The following is a 20704-nucleotide window of genomic DNA, read 5'->3' as shown; positions in this document are numbered from 1 at the left end:
CTAAATAAGTATCTATTGCATCTTGTAACCAGGGTGTGTGCCCTTTCATTTAGCAGATCCTGTAACTTCACTGACATCCATATTTCACAGGATGGGAATAGAATCAACAGTCTTTTATATATCTGGGAAAAATTGATTTATTGAGGAGGAAAACCACAGATTTTTTTTTCTTTTTTGTATGCTTTACACTTTCTCCTGTAAATTCAGTGGCAGCAAGCGTCATTAAGCCAAATTTGGTTCACGAGTTTAAATTATAATTTCATGTAATAAAAATTCTTGCTTTAACAATGTTTATTAAGCAGAATCATTCAACACTGATTTTTCTTTCAGCATAACATACACTTTTAATGTTAATCAATTTAATTAACATAATGCAGCAATATCTTTTTTAAATAAATAACTCTTACCAAGTTAACACTATCAAATGGTGAAATTCATTGTCACTATATTATACAAAGAGAACTTCTTTATTTTTTATATTATATGAGTAAATTTCTATGTGTAATTGCAAGAGGCATTGTTTGGTTATGGCCTTAAAGCTCTATGAGAAAATATTTCTAATGTGAATTATTGGTTTCATAAACTAAAATATTTGAGACATTTGTGGTTTTAAGTGGCAACATACTTTTTTGTTAATGGGATTAGAAAATGTTGGACCCTGGAACTTAACAAAACGACCAAAAAACCATTTCACTGTACTCTCCCATCATGTTTAGTATAAGCATTGAAAACAGAACAGAACAAGAAACAGAAGACACAGAGGATAATACACTGTGGTTTCTCCTCTTACATGATCTTTTGAAAACAACTAAAATATGCAAGCAGGGTTGAAGCATGCCTGACTTTCAGACAATCCAGTTTACAAAGGAGTGGGTTTGAGCCTCAGTGACTCTGACAGGATAAATTACTCTATCCTACTTACAGGGAATCTACACACATCCATTCTAGCATCTTCTAAGACAGGAAGAGTCACCTGTTCCCCTTAACATATGTGTAGGAACATGAAAGATTTTCACGGGACAGAACCCTAGACACCATCTAACCAATGAGACTATTCCCAACAAATATGCGCAGCCATCTTGAGTGCCCTGGGAGACTCTACTTACTTAAACAGAGGCTGCTCATTTCTGTACTTTAATAGAGCCTTACTCTAGTAAATATGCACTGAATGAATACACCCCCAGCACCCCACACACACTCACGTCTGCGAATTCTCCTACCATCAAGGATTAGCACAAATGCTGAGGAACGAAGACTCCAAAAGGAAAATACCTGAGAAGAGATGACATAACTCATCTTTGATGGAACAGAAAAAAAGGTTAAAAAATTCCATTTGGACACTTGAAAAAATGCTCATTTTTTTTTCTTAAAAAGAAGAAATTGGTGGACTTTATCAAGTATCATTGTTTAGACCTTCAGCCTAATGGCAGGCTTTTCCTCAGATCATGTAACCTGAAGGCTTGTTCAGGAGTCTGGTCTTCCGAGAGCAGGGGCTGTGTCCAGTTCTAGATTATTTTTCCTACCTCTTGGCCAGAATAGCAACCACAGGGACCATCCGCAGATGCACAATGCATTCAATTCAATTTCATTTTCCAGAGGACACGGATGGGGAAGAGAAAGAAAGAAATTCTTGGCTCAAGAGGCTGAGAGTTTATTTGAGTCAGGTGCGGGTCTAGGAGAAATATGCAAAAAAAAAAAAAGTCTTGGGGAGGAAAAATGAGTCACAACTACGTGAGGAGGAAGCATCTTTAATGTCAATGTCCATATTTCTTGATTAAAATATGGGTATTTGCATCATGCTGTAGCATTCTAAATATAATAACAGCCAAGACTCTCTAAGAATAAATTCTTACTCAAGAACAGGAAGGAAAGAACTGGTTAGAACCCTAATGGTACAATAAGAAGCACTGTCTAGCACAATACTATTATTACAATAAAACCTGTTAGCTGATTGGTTAATGTCTCAGAGTGAATGCACAGGTGACTGAGAAATTTTTCAGGATTAAAAGAATAGGTCATTGGCTAATATTTCAGAATACATAAATATGTGAATAGTCAGGACTAGCAACACACATTTTTACTCTTAGAAAGAGTTTCTTAAATGGTATTTTCAGGTAGGCTTTTGATAACATTTAAATTTTTAAACACACATATTTAAAAACAGGGCAGGACAGAAAATATCACTAACCGAGTGTAAGCACTCGCGCACACAGGGTACTTACTGAAACTGCCCAAATATAAATTATTCCATTATTGTGGTGGCTACAAGATAAAAGCATTGCTAAAAATAAGTACACTAATCCACTGAGAGTAAAATGCTAGTAATGTTTTTAATGAAGCTAACCATTTAATCAATATTCAGAATTTTTCCTAATGCTAAAATTACCTTACCTATGGCCTTTTGGATCAAAACTCCTCTTGGGTATGCAGAAGAACACTGGCAAAACGTGAAATGTAGTAGAAGGAATAGTAGCTTTGGAGCTCTGGGATCTGGCTTGACTTCTGACACAAAGCCTGTCACCCAGCCATCTCTGAGAACCGGTGTTAATCCTAATAGATGCGGCCCCTAGAGAATAAGGTGGGGCATGATTGCCAACATAAATTAGATACCACAAAGCCCCCTTAGAAAAGAGACTTTTCTTTCATCTACATCTGGTAGAATCCTACTTAGTAAAAGTCTTAAAGAATAATTTGACCTTGGTTCTAACAAAATAGATCCAGAATCCAGCCACTTCTCACCACTCTGCTGCTACCATCCTGACACAAAGCGCCCGCATCTCTTGCCTGGGTTCTTACTAGACTGTCCTAACCAGCCACCGTGAGTCATCACTACTCATCACCACCAGCCTAGCCAGCCCTGCTCTGCACACGGAAGCAAGTGACCTTTTTAAACCTGTAAGCAAATCGCATCTAGTCTACTGCCCAAACTCACCCCAATACATCCCCATCTCACTCAGGATAAACTCCCAAATCTTAACCGTGTCCTGCAGGGGTCTGCCCACCCCACCTCTCCACACTAGCTGCTGGCACTCTTCCCTGTTCACTCCGTTTTGACTATAATGAGCTCTTACTTTTCCTCAAGCACCCAAATAATCTTCGTGCCTCTGGAGCCTTTGCACTTGCTGTGTCCTGGTCTGGAAAGTTCCTCTTTGGATATTTCTACTGCTTCCACCAATGGTTCATCCAAGGCTCAGCTCGAAGACTACCGAACCTAGAGGTCTTTCCTGATAGCTTCTATAAAATCTCATACCCTGCTTACTGGCACCTTACTGATTTTATATGTGTTTACTGTGAGCAGGGAATTTGTTTGTTTACCATCTTTTCCTCAGCAACTGGAAGAGTGTTGGACTTAAAATATAGGTGTTTTATAGTATAGTTTGAAGTCAGGAGCCTGATTCCTCCAGCTCCATTTTTCTTTCTCAAGATTGCCTTGGCTCTTCAGGGGCTTTTGTGTTTCCATACAAATTGTAATTTGTTTTGTTCTAGTTCTGTGAAAAACGCCATTGGTAATTTGATCGGGATTGCATTGAATCTGTCGTTTGCTTTGGGTAGTATAGTCATTTTCACAATATTGATTCTTCAATCCAAGAACATGGTATATCTCTCCATCTGTTTGTGTCATCTTTGATTTCTTTCATCAGTATCTTATAGTTTTCTGGGTACAGGTCTTTTGCCTGCTTAGGTAGGTTTATTCCTAGGTATTCTTTTTGTTGCAATGGTAAATGGGATTGTTTCCTTAATTTCTCTTTCTGATCTTTCATTGTTAGTGTATAGGAATGCAAGAGATTTCCGTGTATTAATTTTGTATCCTGCAATTTTACCAAATTCGTTGATTAGCTCTAGTAGCTTCCTGGTGGCATCTTTAGGATTTTCTATGTACAGCATAAAATAGATAACTAATGAGGACCTACTATATAGCACAGGGAACTCTACTCAATGCTCTGTGGTGACCTAAATGGGAAGGAAATCCAAAAAAGAGGGGATATATGTATGTGTATAGCTGATTCACTTTGCTGTACAGCAGAAACTAACACATTGTAAAGCAACTATACTCCAATAAAAATTAATAAAAAATAAAAAACATATAGGTGTTCACTAAATAAATGTTGAACAAAAGAATGAGTGGATAGCAATCAGTCTCAGAGGTATGTATATAAGCCATAAAATCTCTTAGGATTACATCTATTTCTTGCAGCCTAAGGTCTCCTCTCCTCCTGATCTTAAAATGGTACTTCTGTTTTACGTACTTCACTTATTTCTCAAGGTTTTCTTTGATGAGCTCTTTATATGTAGTTTTTAATGATTAACGTATAGGGCATACTCCCATTTAAAGATTTTTATATTCAGCTTACAAAGAAAATTGGGACTGCTCGATTATTACAATTTAGACCGAGAAAATTTAGTACTCTGAAAATTATTGGAGCTATTTCAGTCCTAGGACCAACTCTTGGATTTCTGCAGGGGTTTTTCTCAGTTCTTACCCATTCATTCAATATTTCAACAATATTCACTTTGCACCTATTAAATGAAGAGCACTCTTCTGAGTGATTGAGATCCTACCTTCAAGGATTGGTCTTCTAAGGATGAAAACAATAACACAAGGAACAAAGTGCTCAGTGCCCTGAAGGGGTAGAGCTAGGTTATTAGAGTTTAAAGAAGGGATTAAGTCCAGCAGAGGTAGGGGAGGTGGGTTGGAGAAGGTGGCATTTGAGTTACGCTACATTTGGACATTCAGAGAAGAGCAGGGAAAAGTCATTTCAATAGGAGGAAACAACATCAGCAAACTAGGGAGGTATATGGAAAACAAAACAATAGGCTCACATAATAATGGGAAACCTTGCGCCATGGATGTTTATACACTTAAATTCTCTGTATAAGAGCACACCAGCTCTAATATACAGTATGGCTTAAATTTAAACGCACTTCTGGGTGCACTTGAAAATATGCATTTAAAAAGATAAAACCTTTCCAGTTTTCCCTGTTGTATAACGTAAAACAAAAAGAAATCCTCAACGATCAAAGTAGATCAGAAAATTCCTTAAGTAATAATTACATACTATTCCAGGCAATGTACTCAAATCTAGCTTTGAGTCCTTGCAGGAAAAAAAAAAAAAAGAAAGAAATTACATAAATTTTTAAACCATTCTTTATCACCAGTGTCATTAGGAAATGTGCCACATACATTAGATAACGTTTTAAATGTGTTAACATTGTCAGATCTTTGCTTGCGTGGCAAGATACCTGCCTACATGCGCACACTGAGATGTGTTTCATGCTTTGTACCCAGTGAATATAAACATGGAGAACTCGCTAAGAAACCTTAGGGTAAAACTATTCTTCCATGTCTATATTTTTAGTGAGAATCAACATTTTATCTCCATGTGCAATTCAGGATTTGACTACAACTTTCTTGATCCATTGCATTACTGGCAAATATGCGACAAAGGAAGGGAATTCTACTTTGAGTTAGAATGGCAGCTTTGTGTTTTCTCCACATCAAAAGCATCTTTCAGTTCATATAGTTTCATTTTCAGATGAAGAACATCAAGATTCCTGTGCAGAGTGGATTTTGAGATGGGCAGAGCAGTGACACTGGTGCTGGGAACCAGGCTGAGTTGTCCCTTATGTGGTTTGTGTTTGCTTTTGACATTTCCAACCTTAAAATTCTACCTGGCCTGAAATCGCACTGACTTAAGTGTGTGCTCCTAACGTGTCAATAAGGGGTAAGACAAGGAGGAAAATAAACAGCTGCTTGTTTTTAGTATTTTGTTAGAAGAATAAACAGTTTGGGGAAAACACAAGTTCTATTTCATGCTTGGATCATTATTTAATTTTTGGCAATTACAATGTTTCCTCATCTGAACTGAGGCCTGAGTGATCCTTCTAAAATGCAAATCTGATCTTGTCATCTGTCCTCTCCTTTGTCACCCTCAGATGGCTGCTGATGCTCCTCAGGGCGTAAATGGACCATGTATGTAGGGACCATGTGTTTAGGAATGAACTTGATGGGATTCCCAGAATCAAGTGCTCCACGTGTACAGATTGGGTTTCACTCCAAGAATGGAATGTTGTGTATATTCCTGTGTCAACCCAGGATGTTTTGTGGGAAATCTGTAGCTGATAGCTTTGCACTCCCACTGCAACTCTGCCCTGGGTCTCCAGCCTGCTGTCCACCCTGAGGACGGGGGCTTGCAGGCTCCTTGCCTGCAGCAGTAAGCCCTTGAACACACCTTTCTCTCTCTCCCCTCTCTTTCTTTTCTTTCTCTTCTCTTCCCATTCCCTTCCCTTCCTTCCTTCCTCCCTTCCTTCTTTCCTTCCTTCCTTCCTTCTTTCTTTCTTTCCTCTTTCTTTCTTTCATTCCTCCCTTCCTTCCTTCCTTCTTTCTTTCTTTCTATCTTTCTTTCTTTCTTTCTTTCTTTCTTTCTTTCTTTCTTTCTTTCTTTCTTTCTTTCTTTCATTCTTTCTTTCTTTCTTCCTTTCTTCCTCTCTCCCCTCTCATTCTTCTTCCTCTTCCTCCCTCTCTCTCTCTCTCTCTCTCTCTCTATATATATATATCTCACCCACACAAACCCCCTATTGGTGTCTGGGGAAATCTAACTGGTCCAGGAATGGTGGGTGTCTTAAAGATGGCTACCTGAATACTGAGCAGCCTCTTCACGTGTGTTTTGCTGTGTGACTCCTTGGCAAATCCTATCTTTCTTAGAATTATGTTAGAACTAGGTCAGTAGAAATCTGTTTGCTCTGTCAGCTTCACCTGTGCACCAGAATTATCCCACAGCGTGGGAGTGGCTGTCCCAGGCATCACTATAGCATCTCTAGAACATCTGTGCAGAAAGGCTGCAGCTTTGAAAGTTATTTCTGCTCCACACGCAGCTGCCCTGTTGGAAGCTGCCCCCAAAGGCAGAGGGTTGGTATTAGCAGAAAGGCCAAGAGCAGAAGAGGATGCAGGAGAGAGAGGAGGGAGTCCCAGGCCCTGTCAACATTTCCAGCAAAATTGTCTCTATGCCCTGCAGAAACTCATGAATACTACATGGAGAAATGACTTGGCTAAAGATGTTTTCTTCTTGTGATTATGATGAAAGACTTAAATATTTGGAGAAGACTTTTATCAACTATGACTCTCAGGCCACAAAATGTTCATATGACACATTATTGAGGGTGTTTTAGAAGAAGCCTTGGTAGTAGAAATTTTGAACAGAATCCTTTATTAAAATGACGTGATTCTGTTGGTGGGAACATAAATTGATACAGCCACTATGGAGAACAGAATGAAGGTTCCTTAGAAAACTAAACATAGGACTACCATATGACCCAGTAATCCCATTACTAGGCATATACCCAGAGAAAATCATAATTCAAAAAGACACATTCACCCCAATGTTCATTGCAGCACTATTTACAATAGCCAGGACAAGGAAGCAACCTAAATATCATCAACAGAGGAATGGATAAAGAAGATGTGGTACATATATACAATGGAATATTACTCAGCCATAAAAAGGAATGAAATTGGGTCATTTGTAGAGACATGGATGGACCCAGAGACTGTCATATAGAGTGAAGTAAGTCAGAAAGAGAAAAACAAATATTGTATATTATCACATATATGTGGAATCTAGAAAAATGGTATAGTTGATCTTATTTGCAATGCAGAAGTAGAGACACAGACGTAGAGAACAAAAGTATGGATACCAAAGGGGAAGAGGGGAGTGGGAGGAATTGGGAGATTGGGATTGACATATATACACTATTGCTACTATGTATAAAATAGATAACTAATGAGAACCTACTGTATAGCACAGGGAACTCTACTCATGCTCTGTGGTGACCTAAATGGGAAGGAACTCCAAAAAGAGGGGATATATGGATACGAATGGCTGATTCACTTTGCTGTACACCTTAAACTAACACAGCATTGTAAAGCAACTGTACTCCAATAAAAATTACTTAAAAAAATAAAGTAAAATGTGTCCCCTAAAAAAAAAAAAAAAAAAAAAGTGATTAATGTGATGGTGAGAGCAGAGGTGAGAGGTGAATGGTTGGCAGAGGGGCGGGAAGGGGAGGGGTGATTTTCTTGGGTCCGGCTTGGGTGGGAGATCAACCTTTTCTGCCCTCTACAGTTTGGAGCCCCATCCATAAGCCCTGGATGGGATAGAAGGAATTTGCCTCTGGTGCAAACCCCCAAGGGCTCTCCATGAAGACTGGTGACAGTCACTTCAGCCTTGGTCCCTGCTTCGCTGCAGTGAAGTCTTGCCTTATGACCATGTGTGTATAGGTATTTGTCAGCTGCTTTGTGAATATCAATTTAGATAAAGACTCAAAGATGGGACGTTTTCTTTCACCTTAAATCTACCTTTTCCTATTTTATCTACTTTATATTCTACTTTTGTTTCTTTCATGCATATCTTTATGAGAAAGAGTTTCTCCTCCTTACTTTCGTGTATGGAGTGATTCTACCATCACAATACTCTTAGCTCTCTCCTTTCTTCTGTTCCAGACAGGCATCTAATTGGAAAGTTTGGAAGGAAAAACTGGGCACGTGAGCCAGCAAATCTCCATATTCCCTTCTTCTGTGTGTGTGTGTGTGTTTCTGTCTCTCAATCACTCTGCTCCTCCCCGTGAAGAACTGCTCTGCCTGCAGAATTCACGTTCCCTTGTATGACCTCCCTGCTGTGATTTTCAGCTCACATGCTTGTAGGTATAAGGCATAGTCTTCAAAATGATCAGAGGCAGCAGTTATAGAAGTGATATTCTGTCTCCATCTGTTTTATTTTTTATTTTATTTCAGAACTTGAAGGGGGAAGAAGGGTGTAATGTCTTGAGAACCCCAACTATCTAATGCATCGCTTGAAACAAAGCCTTGTCTTCTGCATGAAAACCAAGCATCACTAACGTATATTTACCCATATTTCATGCTATTATTATGATATCCCATTTCCTTTTTTAATGGTGACTCAGAGCTGTGTGTGTAGTAGGGCCCAATCTGACACATTCTCATTTTTCCCCTTAAACAACATAAATCAAAGTATTCAATGACAAGTGCCCATACTTCATTTTCTTGGGGGTAAAAATGATAATCTGTACCTAAATTAGGATAATAAGTCAAATGCATACAGATTAAGACTTTTGATGGCAAACACCTGTATCATGCCTTCCTTTACTCTTTTAGGAAATATAAATTTGACCCAAAACAAAGCAAACAGTTCTAACGATTTTCTTTTTCTGTGTTTTAGCCCAGATTGTGCTATTTTGCAGAACTGACGTATGTGGCCATTACAAATCTTTTAAATTCCTCATTACCTTCAGATCCACGAGGAGCTGAGGTAAAGGTTGATGAATCTGCACCGAGTTATGATTTCTTTACCCTTCCTGTAGTGTTCCCATTAATTCAGAGCAGGTATTTCCCACCAATGAGAAAAACCATTAAAGCCAAGAGCAAAATAAAAATCTCCCTTCTCATTTACTTTCTCAGCAATTGGAACCACTACGTGACTCCAGCATCCTAAAATTCAACTATATAAGAGGGATAGCAATTTAGTCAAAACTCTCAAAACTGGCTGCATTTGGGGCAAGGAGGTACAGTAAGGAACTAAAAGCCAGTATTCATACAGAGAGGCTCCTGAGGGACGAGGCACAGGGTGACAGGGAGGGAGGTGATTCCTGGGGAACATCCTGCTAGCTGTTATCAGAGCTGCTGGGGATCCCACAAAAACTAGCAAAGAGCACAGAAGCCCAGGAGCTGCCTTTCGTGACCCTTGAAATCTCTTTAGAGGTAGCACGGCACACCTCATTCTCTGAAATCCCTTTAGAGGTAGCAGAGCACACCTGAGTCTCTGACCATCTAGAAATGCAGCTTCTGTTTCCGAAAGCCTCACCAGCTTCCTCCTGATTCCTGGTCAGACGGCCCCCTGGCCTCCCTCAGTCTTCACAGTGTGTCCCTTTGCCACCTCCCTACAATTCTGTTTTCATTATAAAACAATTCTATGTTATCTTGGAAACTATCTTGGCTTAACATCTTCTTAGCAGTTTTCTTTGTCACCTAACCTCCCAGGACCACACCCAAAATGAATCAAAACTCCTGATGTTGATGTGGCAATTTCTAGGAAGTATCATTTTGTCTTCTGGCTCAAATATCCCCTAAGGTTAACAGTGGGTGAATCAAAGTCAAAACAAGCCCCTTCCCATCTGCCTGGTACCTAGGAGGGAGTAGAAAAATAATGAGGGTGGTACTGATGGATGGCATGGAATTAAGATGAGGCATCAATGGTAAGATAAATGTTCTAAGAAAGTAGACCCACGTTTCAAGGAGACAAGTGGCAAGAATTCACTTGGCCATTGGACCAATGGCTTTCAAATCAATGTTTCCATGAGCTACTACTGCTATGAGACTCCAAGTCATTCCAGAAATGACAGTTCGATGGGAGTATCCTATCTCCATCTGTCTAGCCCCACAGGAATCATGGCATCCATCAAGTCCACTGCTTGGAAATAATTCTGAGACCATTACTTTTGTGGTTCTCAGGTCTGCTGAAAAGATTGTATGGTAGGATGCATTCAAGCCACAAGAACAGCCCAGCCTGATTGTGAAGATTCTTGAGGCCATCCCAGGTGGGACTGAGTTGACCCAGAGCATGTGGTCAATGCTTATGCTAGCTGTCTTCAGACCATGCCACCCACACTCTCAATAATATTGATTTGATGGAGATGGGCCCTGGGACACTGAGAATGACATGAAAGAATTCCAAGACCCCAGGTGTTATTTGAAATGTATCTGCGTTCTTCCAAATGCCTGCAGATTTATTGGAACAAATGTTCTACAGCAGAAGCTACTTGTTTGGTCACATAGAAAATATTCCTACTTGGTGTCTCTTTCCTTTCGTGACAAGGACTTACTCTAGGAATCGAGGAGAATATGATTGCAGTCCACTAATAATGACTTGACAGCACTTTTTACACACTATTAAAGCAAGCAGTTAATTACCTGATTGAAAAAATTCCTTCAAATGACATGAAATGAGAAACATTAATACAGATATGTCTATTTTTTCCTGAAAATGAACTGACACATTTGATTAATCCTTGGATTCTCATTTTCAAATATTTTAGGAATCAAAGAATAGACTTTATCCAAAAATTATACTGAATACAATCCAGTGTTTACTTTTATAATTCTGAGAGTTTAGAATATTTACTCCTTTGGTCTTCATGATGGAGATCAATTATCTTTGAAAAGCACTGAATAATGACACCTTTGAAACTGTAATTTCGCCCTGTGTCTACTTCCCAATAAAATAATAAAGTGACCAAAAAAATGTAATTCCTTGAAATGTCTCCTCCTTTTGGATTGTGCGTACTTGAAATGTTGCTCTCCTCAAATTTAAGATTTTTATGATAAAATTTCTTGCTATCAAAAAGAAAGATGGTCTTCTTTTTATAACCTCACTCTATATTTTAAATAAAATAAATGTTAATTACCTTGAGTATTTTTATTTGATTTTGAATCAACTGGATTATAAACCCCTTGAGGGTGGAGAATATTTTTCTTGTGTTTTTGATTTACTCCTTTCTGTGTAGCCCTGTATTTAGAATAAGTAAGAGCTCAATAAATGGGACCTGAATTAAAGTAACACAGTGATCCAGTTTCTGTCTTTTCACCTTGACCATAATCTATAAAATTCAGTCAGCATCTCTTTTGCATTCTACTCCTCAGGGACACAGTGTTAGTTTAAATTTACTCCTTCTCTATATGGTAACGTTGAATGATTGATTCAGAAATCACTTACGAATATGAAGGTCAAAGAGAAAAATGGATGCAAATTATGGACAAACATTCAAATATAAAACTTTTTGACAAGAGTTTAATGACTCTTGCAATAACTAATCAACAACATTTGAAAGACTGATTGGAGCACTTATTTTTCAGGGATAAATAATGGAACTTCTTCAGGAGAACCCACATGACTTTAGAAAACAATTTCAAATTTACTGCAGTATTTCTCAGAATTGAGAGCAATGCTGCAGATAGGAAATTACCACAGTAACCTCCAGCCCCTTGCTATTATGTTACCCTTGACCTTCAATAAAGTTTTACTATAGTAGGCTCCAGTTTCACACAGACACACTAGATTAGTGTTTTAAAGTGAATACCTTAAGAGGTATTTTCAAGTGAATGAAAAATATTCGGTAGGAAGCCCTTCAGATGTAGCATATAATAAAAAATACTCTACTGCTGTTTGTGGAATGAATGTGTTTCCGTAGTGAGTTTCACTACCTGACATGAAATCAAGAACTTTTTTTTTTTTTTTTTTTAAGAAAGCCGAGAACTAACAAAATTTTCGGGCAATGACTTACATTTCTTCTCCAAGAGAGAAGTTGATTTGAGTCAGAGTTTCACATCTAGAAATATTCAGTTGATTAATGCTTAAAGAATCACGAGAGAGAGTCTTATGAGTCCAACCAAGTTTCCCCACGAAACCAAATTTTAGTTGTTCACACAAATTTTGAAAAATGCTAGACAAAATTTGAGAGGTGCGAGATTTTAGGATTTCTAAGTACACATTTTTAATCCTTGACAGAGCCCATTAACTTTGATCCAAAATTGAGATTGTGTACATTTTTTTCTTTTTTTAACCATGAAATCATGAACTATGTTGATGGCCAATGTCTCCCCAAGAGCTAATATTCAATAAACTTTTTAGATTGATTATGAAATGGCTACATTGTAGCAGTTTGACAAGCACTGTCCTTGAATAGAATTTCGTAAGGATTATCGGTGGCTACGTTCATTTGGATGGAGACCATGATAGACTGCACTCCTGTGCTACTATAAATTGTCTTATCGCCAAGTTCAGTGCATTTACTAAAATGCTATGAGGTTAATTTATAAATTTGCAACTATTACTAATATAGTTTTTTAAAAAATAAAACAAAACTTGTATTTAGAAAGGCTGAAATGATTGTATGCTAATTTGAACAGGTAGGTTGTACAAGAAAATTCCATTTTTGATATCCTTCAAGAGTTGGATTCCATTATGTGTGCTTCGTTCTTTCTTCAGACCTCTTAACTTCAGACTGGAGTTGAACAGAAATATGGCTTACTCCTTTCCCTTCAAATCATTCTCAGGCTCCAGACAAGGAGCTGGACCTTTGAGCAAACAAGCAGGTAACTGGCAATGGTACCTTTTAACTCTGGAGGCTTTCTAAGAGTATACAGGAACAAGGAACAAGCTGCTCCTGAATGAGAAGATCATGTAATTAGCAAGGTATCTAAAATAGCCAGAATTATTCCAGCTAGGGTTAATGGATAAGCCAAGAAAAGCTAAGCAAATGATATCCGCAGGCATTTGCTGTATCTCAGACAGTTCCTTATAGAACAAGCTTTCATCCTCTCTCCCAGTTAGCCCCAGTGGATTCACCATTACTGGCTCTGGGGCTAGAACAGAGGTAAGACAGGATGCTTGCTTTCCTCGTTGGCTAATATACTTTTTTTGAGGCATTACTCCTATTAAGATGGAATAGCAGAATACAATATGTTGATTATCTAACAGAGATAAAAGCAGGAAACTGATGAACCACAGGGAGATATGACTGAGAACAAACTGATTACATAAAACAAATATAATTGGTGTGGAAATGAAGTTTGTCTTATCCACACAGGTCAAATTCTAATACAATGAAGTTCAAGAGAGTTCAGTGCAGGAATTTTAGATAAATAAGTAGAATAAATGGGCTTTTCCATGGTGCTATGTATGTTCTATCTCAATCTTTCTTGTAATAGAACTCATTAGAGAGATCAGACCTGCACATTTAAGAATTGATTACCCAAGATGATGTGAGATAGACCCAGCATCCTTTCCAGAACTAATACCATCTTGCATTTGTAAAATGTTTTAATACACTGAAGTTTCCACACACACACCTATTACTTCATATTTTAGGACAATAAGGGAAGAAGAGCCAGGAAAGAAAGCAGTTAGATGCACAGGTGACAGTCTGGCCTTTGGGTTCAAATGTAGCCCTACTCCATAGGCTTCACGGAATCTTAGACTTATTACTTAGTCAACCTGTTTCTAAGTGTCTTCATTTCCAAAATAGGGATAATAATGGGGCTGGCATCATATAAATGTTGATGAGAATTAGATGCAGAGTACATGGCCTGATGACTTACTGGGTGTAAGCACTTAATAAACATCCCTAGTATTGTCAGATGTATAGGGCATGTGTTGGACTGTTTACAAATGAGGAAATGGAATAAGAAAGAGGTTAAGTGCTTCTGTAGGAACTTTGATGTTTCTTACTGAAACAAATTGACTCAGCTTTATCTTTAGTAGGACTTTTATCAAAACAAATGTTATGAACCAAATGGAATTGTGGTGCTTTCCTCTCTATGTGTTTTCCTTTATCCAGTTCTTTGTAAAGAGACACCCGAGAAATGGAAAGAAGTCTATCCTATCACTCTAGATAATTTATTCCATGAATTTGGATTCCTTCCTTCTCTTTTCAGGCCTCAGTTTCTTTGTCTCCTGGTAATCTCTGAGGCCCTTTTCTGAGTGAAAATAATATTATTTCACAAACTAGAAAATCAAACTCTTGACCTCTGATGTTTGACTCTAATAAATAAATATCTTAATTGAAAAGAAAAAGGGATCCACATTTTGATCATAAAAAGATGTTGTTACATTTTATCCTATGCATATTATTTAGGCGCTGACATTTCCTAGGTCAGTTCTTCCTTTGGTTTAACATCCCATTTCAAAAAAAGTTATAATGGAAATTCAGATGCATAAATTCAAGTTAATATTGACAGCAGTCATGGAATTAAAGTTTTCCTTGTCAAGTCCAAAATAAGACCATTAATAATGTATTATGTATTAAGGTGTGCATATGGTATAATGTATCACAGCTTCACATAATGACAGACAGTATCCAAATCTAAGTAAATATTTCTGAAATTCTACATGATTTTCATTAAATACCTAATTTCACATTTTCAGCTAAAGAACTACTTTCTAGATTTAATATGATCTGCTGTTATATCTTTTATTTTTCTCCTTTATTTCTTCCTTTCTAAAGCTTAGGCTTATACGGGTATTTGAATACAGTGACTTTTTTTAAAGAAGGATGAAGAAAATCACAGACATTTCTGCAATTTCATACTATGGCTATTTTGATGCCTATTGATACCTGATTTTTGTATACTATGAATAGCTACAAAAGTGATTTAATTTGGATCTATTCTGTGTTTATACACTATTCTAGAGGCAGACATAATTTTGGTAGACAAATAGGTTAAGGAAATTGGTTTCTGAGTGCTTTATGAGATGATCTGAGTAGTTGTTGATTACATTGGTATTTGCAATTTCCTAAAAGAATAAATTAAATCTTTTGTATAGGCTTTAGTAGAAAAGAACCCTCAATATTGTTACCACTCTGTATATTTCAAGTGTTTTTTTTTGTGATTCATTTTATATTTATTATTTAACTCACTTGATGTGGTAGTTTCCTCCACAGTCTCTCAAAACTCATGCTGCACTCTTGATTTTTGGATTGTTATTAATATCCCTGCTTCTGATATTTGAAACTATAAGTTCAATTCCTTTATTTTCATTCCCCATGGAAGTTCAGTGTATGTACACCACAGTTAAAAACTCATGTAAACATAAAGCCTAGTGTGAATTAGCGAGAGATTTTATAACTTACCTAAGTTGTTCATAAACAGAAACCTGAGTAAATTTGCTAAAATTCAGGGTAAAAATGTTGGCAAAGTTCCTCAACAGTCTCTCAATGATCAACTTCTCTCTCATAAAAATAGTGGTAGTGTTAACTCAAAATATAATAACTTTTGGTAATACCTTGAGGATGTCTATTATGTAACTCTTAGTGTTAATGACTAAATCAGCATTTGGAAAATCCCCAAAGTCATATCAGATGATTGCAGTAATAACAGTTAAGATCCATCCCGCAGCAAATCCCTTTTTTTTGTTGTGCAACTCAATGGTTCAAGATTTTTGTGGAGTTTGCAAAAAAAATCCCACTCAGAAAGGATCTGTACAAAGAAGTGACCATGTTGTTCCCTGACCTTACTGGGCTCACCAGTAAGATGCATTGCCAGAATTGTCCAAGATTTCTTTAAACTATACAATTTTACATATGATACTTCACACAAAAAATCAGCTGTTTGAGATGAAGAATACCCTTCAGATGGCACGTTTAGGAATCAGAGTTTATACACACAGGAATTTAAAAAGTGAAAATTGAATACTTAAAAGGAATAGGTATAAGTGTGACTACATTTTTTAAAAGGATGGACCACTTGACCCACGTGTAACATATTGAGATAATTTTGAGAGCTCAGAATTCATCAGAGTCTCAATTTCAGTTAATCATGCAGACATATGTCCCAGGACCCTGGAGATCTACTAGCTCTAATTCCCCAAACTACTGAAAGGGAAATGGAGGACCAAAAAGAGTTAATAAGATATTTAGTAAAATGTCTTCTTACTTCTTACCCAGTGCCCTTATTTGCTGTGTAACTATGATGAGAAACAGACATAAGAATACTAAAAGGTAGTTAATGAATTGACCAGAATTTTGGAGAAACAAGAATAAAAAAGACCCCCAATGAGTGGCAACGACTGTGAAGTTATCTGGGGAGAAAGAATATTGGTAACTTAAAGGCTAAAGAACATAGGTGGTGTCTGAGAAGAAGAAAAGAAAGAAAAAGTTGAAAAAAATACTAAGTCAGTATATTTGAAGCTCTTTCTGACTGATAATAAGAGAAAGACTCTTTAAAGATAGATTTCCATACTCCTGAATTCGTTCTATACTAAAAACGTGATGTCTTTGAAAAAAAGACTTTGTATACAAAACTTATAAAGAAATGCATTTTAAATATGTTATGTAGCAATATCTTCTTTTAAGAAATGATGCCATCAAAATCACTGTGCCATTTTTTTTAAACACCTAGCATAAAAGACCTGGAGTGATATTTATTGAGGGCTACGATATACTCTGATTTGAACCTGAAAAAAAGGTGTAGTCTTGCATACTTGCCTGTCTTCATCTTTAGACTGTGTTAGACTAAATATTGCCTGAGGTAAATATTACTAGTGGCAATTGTCCAATCCTGAAATAGCATATATAGTCCATAAATGCAAGTTGAAAATAGTTTAGCAATCTCAAGTATCAAACCCAGGTATGTTAATTGCATCTTTTCCATTTGGGCATTAAGATTGTGACTTAAGTTTTAAATTGACTGTACGTATCTCTTGATATATTGCTGCCTAAATAATTAGTAGGGAAATGATAGGGAAAAATACATTTACACTCACCTTTGTGCTACTCTGAAGTTTTCTCTCTGAAGATTATGCTTAAGATAACACAGGACCTTAAAGGTGCTGAAGTAGAGTTCTACTCTGATGCCCTCAGAGAGATGTGTGAGGGTTAAGAGGTCTCTATGGCGATGCATTGCCGCATAGTTCATGCAAATCCACAGTAATTCTGTGTTCAGATAAGGATCTCGGTTTCAATATACTTTTTCAGAAACGCATTTGCTTCTTTTTTAAGGGAAATCTGGCTCCAGAAGAAGTGGCAAAAAAAAAAAAAAAAAAACACCCTAACGTCAATGCTGACTTATTTAACTATGACATTGCTGATATTTTCTTAGCAAATCAAAACAGAGGTAACTTTGCTGACTCCTTAGAATAATTTAAAATAAGCATCCTAACAAGATGCTATGAGTGTAATATATGAAAATTAATATCCATGCATGAAGCTGTCCACAACACACGCTTTCTTATGAAAACAATAAAATGAGAGCAATGGAGGTAATAAAGTATAAAGCTTTAACCATATCACCAATCCCTTATGCAGCATGAAAATGGTCAAAATTTAAATGACCCAGTTCTAAAGAATTTGAATAAAAAGGAGGTAGGAGGCATATTTGTCAATTTCTGCAACCAAGGAAGTTTGTTGAGGCAGGGGAATGAAATCTTTTAACTTAAATTTTTATATTTAATCAGCATTATGGTTTTTCAACCAAAAATAAATAAGTAAATACTGTTTCCAATGAATATGTTTGTTTGAAAATTTTCCAATAATTTTACGGTAAATTTAGAAACAGCAAATTTAGGAACTTCATAATTGATACCTTGTTCACTTTTTTGTTTCTGTTTTCTGATACATAAGTAGGTGATTACAGTGTAAAAATGGAGGTATGAAAAATGACCTATCAAATGAAAGATAGTGATTACTTCTATAGCCAAAGGGGCATCAGGAAATGGAAAGGGGATTGGAGTCCTCAACTGTATATTTATTTTTTAATGGCTTGGAGTAAATAGAGAAAAATGTTAAAAATTATAAATCTTCGTGGTAAAAAGATCAGGATGTTTATTACATTGCTTTTACTTTTCTGTGTAGTCTGAAACACTTCTAAATTGAAAATGAAGTTCTTTTCTACTTTTAAAATTCTAGCTAAAAAAAAATGTTCATATATGACTTCTTTAGTGAAACAAAAACTTTCGTTTTCCTCATTAGTTAGAGATTTCATTTTCTTCAGAGTTCAAATTTTATATTTAAAATGAGTAGATTTATGTAATTTAGAGAACTGTTTGCTAAACAAAACACTCAGCAGTAAGAAAAAATAAAATCCTAAATCTTTTTAATATATTCTGATACCAGGAGACCTTTATTTCCCCCTTTTATGTTTGTATAGTTAGTTTGGGGTCATTTTATGTGCTTTAATGCAAGTTAACTAACATTTCAGAGGCATAAACATGACAATTTTATCCAAAATAGCAATTAATGAGTATGTATAAATTGGTTTTCTCTTATATTTATCAAACACTATGTAAATGCAGAAATATGCTTTATGGAATTGTTAGAGCAGGAAAAGTTTTACTATACTTCAGGATAAAATTCTAGGGAATTTTATGTGTTTCTTATGTGTTTCTTTCTCTTAGTTAATGCAATTTTAAAAGTCAAATCAAATCCTTTTAAAAAAGACAAAAACAAAACCTGGAACATAACAGCCTCTTGTATTACTAAGAGTGGACATGTGAAAATTTTAAAGAAATCATTATATATGCTTTTCTGTGTTTACTTCAAAGAGAATTTTTTTAGAGAGGAATCATTATTTTAAATATTCTTGCAAAACTTCCTCATAACAGCAAAGGGACCATGCTGGTTTAAATGTAAGTTGCACCTGAATAGCCTTAGTTATATCTTGAAGAAGAGCTATAGTCACTGTTTATTAATTATAAAAGGAAGTGGATGTAAGTTTACAGGTCTTCACTTTTTTTTTTTTTTTTTTAATGTGGGCATCTTAACTCCTGGATTGCCTACACCCTCATCATATCTGTTTATTCACAATTTGAAGTTTGCACATAGTTTCCAGTAACGGTAAAGCCCTTGCAATAATGTTGCACCTGGACCAGGCAGGCGGAAGGGGAGCAGAGGTCAAGACCAGCCCTTAATGAGCATTGACTACACAGACTTAAGACTCCGTGAAAGGTCCAGATGACCCCTGCAGCGTCATCTTACAGCTCTGATTTTCTTCTTTTCAAGATGTAGTATAATCCATAAATACAAGCAAATCACGAGCAGCTTAGTCTTTGGATTTTATCTTCCAGGTTTGGTCTTTTTTTTTTTTTCTCCCTCTTCACGGAGGTTTGAAAAATTAACCCTCTTCTGTCCTCAGACTAACCAGAGAGTGAATTTCTTCATCCCCACTGTTGTCAGCTTAAATCTTTAAGTCCTTTCAAGGCAAGAGGCACTTTGTAAAGTGACTTAAAACAACCAGAGAAGCGGCCCGTGGTTCATTTTCTCCCAATATAGGTGAATAATGTCTTGATAGGTGACTAATAGTCACAAGGCAAATCAGTGAAATATGTCTCTTTTATGAAAGTTTCTAAAGCAATAAGCTTAGATACTTAAAACCGTAAATGGAATTTTGGTTTAGCTCTGATTTCCCATCACACAGAGGCTATATTTACGCACAGGCTTCTAGATAATCCACATGTATGATAAAAATGTCTCTAATCACCTTTTCTGACATATTCTCTTCATATTGGATTATCTGGTGCAGCTCACACTCTCCTATTCTGATGGACATAATCTCTTTTCACACTTAACGTTTTGTTTCTCTAGCCCAAACTTTCCTGAAAGAGAAGTTAGGCCCTTATGATTAAAACAGTCATTTCCCTGCAGGAAATACACCCAATCACATGTGCACTGCAAAGATGAACCGAATCCAGCTCAGGTGCATCCGTGGAGAGGAGCCTTCCACCCTGAAATGGGCATGGTCCACGTGCTGGAAGCAAGGGCTAGCCAATCAAATTCAGTCTTATCCTGTCCACAGCCTTGCAGAATTTCAGGATGCCGGAGACATCTGCCTCTGCCTTGACATATATTCTTTTGATGCCCTGTACACACTGAAGGCCCCACTCTCTCCACAGTTTAAAACTATAAAGTGTAAGGTCCTACTGTATAGCACAGGGAATTATCCTCAATATTTTATAATAACCTATCAAGGAAAAGAATCTGAAAGATAATATATATATATGTACATATATAACTGAATCACTGTGCTGTACACCTGAAACTAACACAACATTGTAAATCAACTATACTTCAATTTAAAAAAATAATATATATATATATATGTATATATATAACTTTAAAAACTACAGCTCTGAGTGTGAACCTT

At 36.7% G+C, this 20704-nt stretch overlaps 1 protein-coding gene across 8 annotated transcripts in view; it reads right to left on the bottom strand.

Moving 5' to 3' along the window:
• LOC309643253 (uncharacterized protein) overlaps positions 1-20704 on the bottom strand; it is a 157177-nt gene that overhangs the window by 121082 nt on the left and 15391 nt on the right. Inside the window, exon 2 of one of the 8 annotated variants that reach the window (XR_014253652.1) lies at positions 1203-2566. The exons of 6 other annotated variants lie outside the window; for them this stretch is intronic. The gene's annotated coding sequence lies outside the window, so the exon portion shown is untranslated. The remainder of the gene's footprint in view (positions 1-1202; positions 2567-20704) is intronic. One more of the 8 variants, XR_014253653.1, reaches the window with a different exon arrangement.

This window comes from Balaenoptera physalus (assembly GCF_965194825.1).
Source record: "Balaenoptera physalus genome assembly, chromosome: 1".
Lineage (NCBI taxonomy): Eukaryota > Metazoa > Chordata > Mammalia > Artiodactyla > Balaenopteridae > Balaenoptera > Balaenoptera physalus.
This window is presented reverse-complemented; position numbering and strand designations above follow the sequence as displayed.